We start from the raw sequence: 8,004 nt of genomic DNA, 5'->3' as shown, positions 1-8,004 counted from the left end.
TCGGAAAAAAACATGCGAAAAACAGAGAACACTTGCTCTCTCTGTTCCTCTGTGATGATGGAGTTTCTCCACCTCCATCTGATCTGCTGAGATCTCACAACCTTCAAGACTGAGGACACACCACTTCTCTGAGCATTTAAACCATAACCGTAAACAAAGGTAAATACATTTTGTACTTCTCTGGTTTAATCTTGAAATCTGGTGTTAAGGTACTGCTAATGCTATTAATATTAGCTTTTGTATGATAAATTGCTTGTGCTTGTCCTCATTTATACTGTAAGTCGCCTTGGATAAAATCATATCTTAAATGATTAAGTCTAAATTAATAAAAGTGAGAAAATCAGCAGCCAGAGTGTGCGTGCATTACACAGAAACATGTCTGATTTGTCGTTGTGTTTTCTGACTTGTTATTTTGTTTTCGAATTTGTCATTGTGTTTTCTGAATTGTTGTTGTGCTTTCTGAATTTTTATTTTGTTTTTTAGACTTGCATTTGCGTTTATAATTTGTTATTTTGTTTTCAGAATTGTGATTTGTTTTGCACTTTTCGGTCACCGTACAATCATGTTAAACTGTACTTGTATTTCTCACGGCCCCGTTTTCATTCCTGTCAGAAATTAAATATGTATAAAATAATAACAAAAAAATTCCCACAGTGGTAACAGAAAACTTTTACGTGATGCTGCATTCAGGTGTCAGAGCAAAAGGACCGTAGCTATTCAACAGCGTATGCAAAATATTGCTGTGCACCTTTAATTGTCTTCTCTTTTTCTCTATCTTTTTTTTTTTTTGAAATTTACATTTTGTAGTTAAGAAAAAGGTCAATTTTTGCCGGAAGCTATGGCTACCATTGCAATTTCTAAGGAAATCAGAGCGTTAATTGTGTGTGTTCATGCGAGACAAAAGGTTTAGTAAACAAGATGTTGTTAAACTTTAAACACTTTTGAAATGGCTAACGAGTGCGCATGATGCCCAAAGATGTTGCTTCGGTAGGCTGCTGGCTAGGTTTTTAGAGAGAGAGAGAGAGAGAGAAAAAAAACTTTATAAAACGTGTTGCAGTGGATGAATGAATTTAATGATTCGATGTTTAGGTGATGATAACTCAAGTGTGCTTCAATATATAACCTTGCCCGGGGACCCCAAAAGAGCCACAAGGGGGTGCTAGAAAATATCACATATAAAAAGTATAAGCATGTTTTATAATAATTTTATGTAAAAAAAAAAAAGACAATATCGTTTTTTATCCTTTCTTCTATACATCAAAAAATTAAATCAAATAAATATTTTTTTAAAATTTATTTATAACAAAAAGAGAGTGTTTCAAATAACACATTCATTAAGTATGGTGTTAAAATGACCATCTGTTGGGGTTTAGTATTCCTGTTTTGCGTTTTTGTATCTCAGAGGCCAAGGGCAAAACTTCCAAAATATCTGTTCTGCAGATACATCATCCAAAACCACAACCCCATGTAACTAAAACAAGGAACTGCTACAACATTCAGTTGTTCAGAAGTAGCATATAAAGCAATGTTTTGTGAGTGGTGGTGCTAAAAACCCTTTAAAAACAAGTTTTTGAGGAACAGTTGTTTGTCATCTTTGTTTTCTGTGAACCTGTCTGCACACACTATGAGTTACATCTACACTGACAAAAGTGGACACATTTATGTTTTTTAATTATCTTTAAAACATTCCAAAGGCTTATGCTTAAATCCATGAAGTTAGTTAATTTAGCAGATAAATACAAAATGTTTCCATGTATGAATGTGTTTTCATGGGTAATATTTTATATATATTGCAAAAGCATGCAAGAGTTGTCTTGGCAAGTGTAAAGTGCAACTCAGTGTAGTCAGGTTGATTCAGTCTTATGTAATGTTTTTGACTTGAATAAAACCATCTTATGTAGATACCACATTCTTTGGTTACTTGACAAAACATTTTTTTGAGGACCACCTGTACATCCACTTTCATTCTTCTCTCTGTCCCTCATGTTATAGAACTTCATATTTTCATCATAGCTTCATCAGTTATTTTACTTTTGTTTTTGTTTTGTTTTTTTGTTTTTTAAATCAAGTTATTTGCCGTTTTAAAAAGTGCCATATAGAACATACCGAAAATTGCTGGGACACATTACCTCTTCAGTTCATGTGTCTCAGGAAGACACCCAAGAGAATGTGAAGGAGGGGACGAAACACTCTTTATCAGTTTAGACAGAGGTCCTTGTCCTCTTGAGCAATGGATGAGAACTCACACTGAACAGAATGGCCTGTTATAATTCAAAATCAGTGGTATTTGTGCTGATGGCTACAGATGGCATCCTTTTAAAAACACTAGACTATTATTAATTTAACATATGCACAAATAAACCACTTGCTGTGTTTACTTATAATTCCTGTAAAATACTGTTTTTATGAAAAAACTACCTGAGGTGTAATGTCTTTTTAGCATTTAAAATGAGATATTGCTGGGGTTTGGGTTAGCAGCAGGAGGTTTTAGCCATGGGCACAGCAAAAACACACACATATGCGAGTGGACTGTTCTGTTGACAGGTTTGTGTGACGAGTGATAGGAGAATTGGATCAAACTTTATAGACTGTAATCAGTCTGTGTCATTTAGTAATCTTAGAAATCATGCTCTCTAACTTTCTCTCTTAATATTTGCGCCAGAGAACTCTCAGTCTAGGATTTTTAAAAGGCCAGCTTCTATCATCCCTCTTCTTATCATCCCTCACTCCCTGAAAAAGAAGCGAGCCTCAATTAGGAAGCATGAATAGTGTCAGCGATCGGAGTGGTTTCAAGCATGAAGAATGTGCGTATCTACACAGATGTGTGTGCATAATTATTTGTGTGAAGGTTTACTACAAGTGCAGATACAAGGCTCAGTTACTAGGATGATGTGGGCGTTCATATGCCCGTTGTGATATAAATGGAAACTTAATTCTTAATTCAAGTTGGCAGGAGGACCTTATTAGGATGGAGAAAAGTTCTCCCAGGGACTGTTTGTGTGTGTGTGTGTGTGTGTGTAGGGGTTTCTTTGTCCTGTCCTTGGCCTTTTGTTCAGTGGTATGTGTGTCTGGATTGTAGCCAATTGGAGCTTTACAAGAGCGGCAGGAGGAAAGTGCTTTCTCCGTCTTCCAATGAAATTTTCATTCAAAAGTTGCTTGAGTAACCATGACCATACTAAAAATGGACCATACTAATATAAAAATATGTAAAACTGTTATTATAAGTATTATAAAACTAATGGTTGCATGTGTGATTGATTTTTATATGGTGAAATATAAGGAGCAGTCTGTTTATTTTAATGGATTTTTTGTGCTCTTGTACTTAGACCATCTGTTGCACATGTGTGTGTGTATCATATTCCAGTGTGTTTGTCAGGAATGTTTTCCGAGGAGTCTGTGTAAGACAACAAGCAACAATATAGCAATAAAACAAAACAAATATTATAAATTATGAAGCCAAATATTGTATGAACTGCATTTTCCCATAAAGTAATTAAATAAATAAAGTAAATTTCCCTTTTCAGTAGAGGCAGATAAAGGTAAAGAGGGAGGCAACGTCTCTTCTGCCTCCTTTGAACTAATTTTATTCTCAGAGAGGTCTTAAATGGTTGAATAAATTGAATGGCAAAATTGCAATAAAACATAAACAGTATTTTAGAGTTGTGGTTTGAACAATAGTGCACCTGCTCCAGACAGGTGCTTATGCGAGATGTTCAAGTTCAGTTCCAGGGTTCCAGTGGTTTTAAAATTGTGATTTCCAGGCCTGGAAACATTATGGAAATGTTTTAAACCCATGGAACAACAATGAGCATTTCTATAGTGAATATAATATCTAAGTTGCTTAACTGTAACATGTTTCATCAGCCAAATTTGTTTCTTTTGAGTGAATTCATTATGAAATTATTTTTTACCAATTCTCATTTAGTAGCATGAAAAGCTGGAAAGGTCATAGAGAATCATTGGTTAGAAAGTGTGGGAACCCAGTGTTCTGTACTGCTATCATACACCCCCTGTCTCTCTCTATCCCATTCTAAATGCTGTACTTGTGCATTGTTAAAAATGAAGAAAATCATTAAAAAGCATAATATAATATTATACTTTATATGCAAATGTTCAAAGTTTTTTTTTAAATAAATGATTCTTTTTTTCAGCAATGATGCATTAAATTAGTCAAAAGTGAAGGCATTTATAATGTCACATGATTTCTATTTCAAATAGATGCTGTTCTATTGAACTTTCTATTAGAGATGCACCGATCGACTGGCCAGGGACCGGAATTAGCCGGTTTTCCGCATGATCGGCCCTGACCGGTCAGTTTGCCGGTGTTTTGATGATTTCTGACGATACCCGCTCAGATTCTGCTACCTCCCATTAAAAAGATAGGTAGCACAAATCGATAGCGAAAAATGCTACCTATCAGATTGTGCTACCAGCATCTTATTCATGTGGTTTGAGGCTTTTTTAAATGTCCATACCCCTACCCTAAACCTACACGTCCATACCTACCCTTACCCTAAACTTACCCTTAAAACAATGCAAATATATTTTTGGTAGCACAATCTGATTGGTAGCATGTTTCGTCGGTACACCGGTTCCGAGCCGGTCTGTTTTTACGTCACACTTACGGCGATTGATAATGTATTTGTATCGTACCAGGGGGGAGTCCAAGATGGCTACCTGATCAGACGTGTTTTTACGAGCTCCTGCACCATCTGTGTTTAGACAGTGCAAAAATAACTTTTTATTAAACGTATGCTGCGTGTGTTATTTTGTTACGTCTTTGACTTGAAGTTCCCTTTCAGTCGGTCACTACGAGTCACGTCGTGACCTATGTGACTCGACAATTACTATCGATGAGGTTAAAGAAGCAATTTTACATTTAAAAAATAACAAGTCGCCTGGCAGTGACGGGATAACGGCGGAATTTTATAAGTTATATTCTGAGTTGTTATCTCCATTCCTCCTGCAAGTGTATATAGAGAGTTTACATTGCTCTCAGCTTTCTGTTAGTATGAAGCAAGGTGTCATTTGTTTAATACCTAAACCTAAAAAGGACACTCTTCTTTTAGACAACTGGAGACCTATCAGCCTCCTTAATAATGATTATAAATTGTTTGCCCTTATTTTCTCTAAGCATTATAAGTTGGTTTTGAACTCCATTATTGATGAAAATCAGTCAGGTTTCATGAAAAATCGTCATATTTTTTAATAATATTAGACTTGTCTTTGACCTCATTGATTACTCTGACTTTATTGAGGACGATAGTTTAATTTTGTTTTTGGACTTCTTCAAAGCTTTTGACACTATTGAGCATCCTTTCATTTTTTTTTGTTTAGAGCGTTTTGGTTTCGGGCCCTATTTTTGTAATGCGATGAAAACGTTGTATGCTGGGGGAAATAGCTCAGTTAAATTAGGACATGGTACTACACAGAGATTTCTTTTAGAAAGAGGTATTCGGCAAGGCTTTCCAGCTTCCGTATATCTCTTTCTTATTGTAGCTCAAGCCTTCTGTCATTTTATTAAGGATTGTAAGCTAGAAGGAATTCATATTGCTGGTAGAAGTATTTTAATTAGTCAACTTGCGGATGATACAGCCTTATTTAAAAAAAAAACTTGAGCCATGTTCATCAGGTAATTAAAAATACACAGTTGTTTTCTAATGCTTCAGGTTTGTACCTTAATATCAAAAAATGTGAAATATTAGTCTTAAAAAATGCCTCCCTTTTATCTGTGGATGGTATTCCAGTTAAAGAAGCTGTTAATTACTTAGGCGTTGTCATTTCGAAAAGTGAACAAGATAGAGTTTCCCTGAATTTGAACCCTGCTTTTGAAAAGATAAAAAGTAAATTGAATCTTTGGTTATTAAGGAACTTGTCCCTCAGAGGTAGAGTTCTTCTGTCAAAAGCAGAAGGAATTTCTAGATTAACCTATATTGCTTCAACCATATATCTAGACAATAAAACTGTTAAGTCTATCGATCAGATTTTATTTAATTTTTTATGGAAGAACCGTGTGCACTACATTTCGTAATCTGTTGTCATAAATTCCCTTAAAAACGGTGGACTTGACTTTTTTGGATTTCTCTACTTTAAATAATACTCTCAAAATTAATTGGTTAAAATTTTGTTTGAATAAACCTTCTTTGTGGAATTGTATTCCTAATTTTATTTTTGACCAACTCGGGGGTCTTTCTTTTTTTACTAATGTGTGATTATAAGATTGAAAAATTGCCAGTGAAGCTATCTGCCTTTCATGCTCAAGCTTTGTTGGCTTGGAAACTGATCTACAAGCACAACTTTTCTCCGCAGCGTTATTTTTAAAAGTATTTTTTTGAAAAGCTGGTTTGATAAGGGTATTGTCTTAGTGTGTCATTTGTTTAACACTCAAGGGTATCTTATGACATATGATGAGTTTCTTGTACACTTTAATTTTCCTGTGACTCCCAGGGAATTCTCTCTTGTTTTCTCTGCAATTAATTCTGCTATAGTTTCCTTATTTAAAGATGTGATATTGGATGATATTCCCATAGTCAATCTAACTGATACAATATGTGGTAAAATTATTTTTTCACAGACTAAAAATAACAAGTCTATTCGTTCTCTATTTTTAAAGGAGATTGCTACCAAGCCTTGCTCTATTGCTTATTGGACTAAATTTGTTGGAAATCCTAAGTGGGAAAGCATTTGGTTATTACCTCACAAGTTTTTTGTTACAAACAATATAAAAGATATCTGTTTCAAAATAATTCACAAATTCTATCCTGTTAAACATTTTCTCAGTAAGTTTAAGAAGGATATTGATGTTAACTGCTCTTTTTGCTCTTTGCACTTGGAAACTGTACCCCACATCTTCTGGCACTGTAGTTATGTTAAAAAGTTATGGTATGATGTCTCTATGTTTATCAAAGAAAAGGTACTCTTTAATTTTAATTTGCATTTTGAAAATGTCCTTTTTGGATATTTTAATTATGATTATGTAAATAACTAAGTTTTTGTTATTAATCTATTTATTTTGTTGGTTAAGTTTCACATTCATAAGTGTAAATTTTCTAACAAAAAAACCTGTTTTACAGTGTTTTATAAAGAGTTGGAAAATGACTTGTGTACTATTCAACATAGTACTAATGGAAAGGCAATTAAAACGGTCAGTTTGTGTTCTATCTTCAAAATCTTTGAGTAATGTAAAGGTCATGCATGTCTTTGATTGTATTTTTTTATTTTTTTGTCTCCATTTTCTTTTATCCTTTGTTACCCTGGCTTTATAATGTCTGTTGTATTGTTTTGTTTCTGTCGTTTAAAAAAAAAAAAAAAAAAAAAAAATTTGTATCGTACCAGATGAGGCTCGCGCAGCCTGAGTGAGTGAGAGCGACTCGTGCAGAAAACAAAACAAATGAGCGCAACAGCACTCATAGAAACTTATAAATATATACTGCGGTAGTAAAAAACAACAACAACAAAACAATTATAATATATGATTTAGGTACGCAACATTGCACGAACTAAATGTTTCAACACGATTGCAATGTGATTTTATACAATAATAGTAGTTCAATAAACAAGTTAAAAGTAAGTGACTTACAGTTTAGACACAATATTGACTGTTTTTTCTAAATTTCGCTGATGAAAATAGTTCCAATCAAAGCTACAGCAGAACTGTTTTGTGTCTCTTAGCAACATAGCGGTGTTTCGTTACTGAATGAATCCACATTTTTGAACGAATCAAGTGAGTCAATGATTCAGTCAGTGGCGGCTCGTCGGGGGAGGCAGGGGAGGCACAGCTTCCCCATAATTTTGAGGTGAAAATGGGAGGAGGACGATTTAATATGAATAAAATTCACAATTCATTTCAGTTCATGTCTCAGAATGTGTATTTTTTGTTTGTAATTTCACAGTTGTAATACCATAACGTGAAAGCGTCGCTTTTCTATCGCGAATGTGCCGAATCTGCTGATGTAATTACAACCGCTAGGTGATATAGAAGGGTAGGGGGAGGCCGGGGGAGAG

The sequence above is a fragment of the Sinocyclocheilus rhinocerous genome, unplaced genomic scaffold (assembly GCF_001515625.1).
Source record: "Sinocyclocheilus rhinocerous isolate Xijiao unplaced genomic scaffold, SAMN03320098_v1.1 scaffold4019, whole genome shotgun sequence".
In the NCBI taxonomy this organism is placed as follows: Eukaryota; Metazoa; Chordata; class Actinopteri; order Cypriniformes; family Cyprinidae; genus Sinocyclocheilus; species Sinocyclocheilus rhinocerous.
This window is presented reverse-complemented; position numbering follows the sequence as displayed.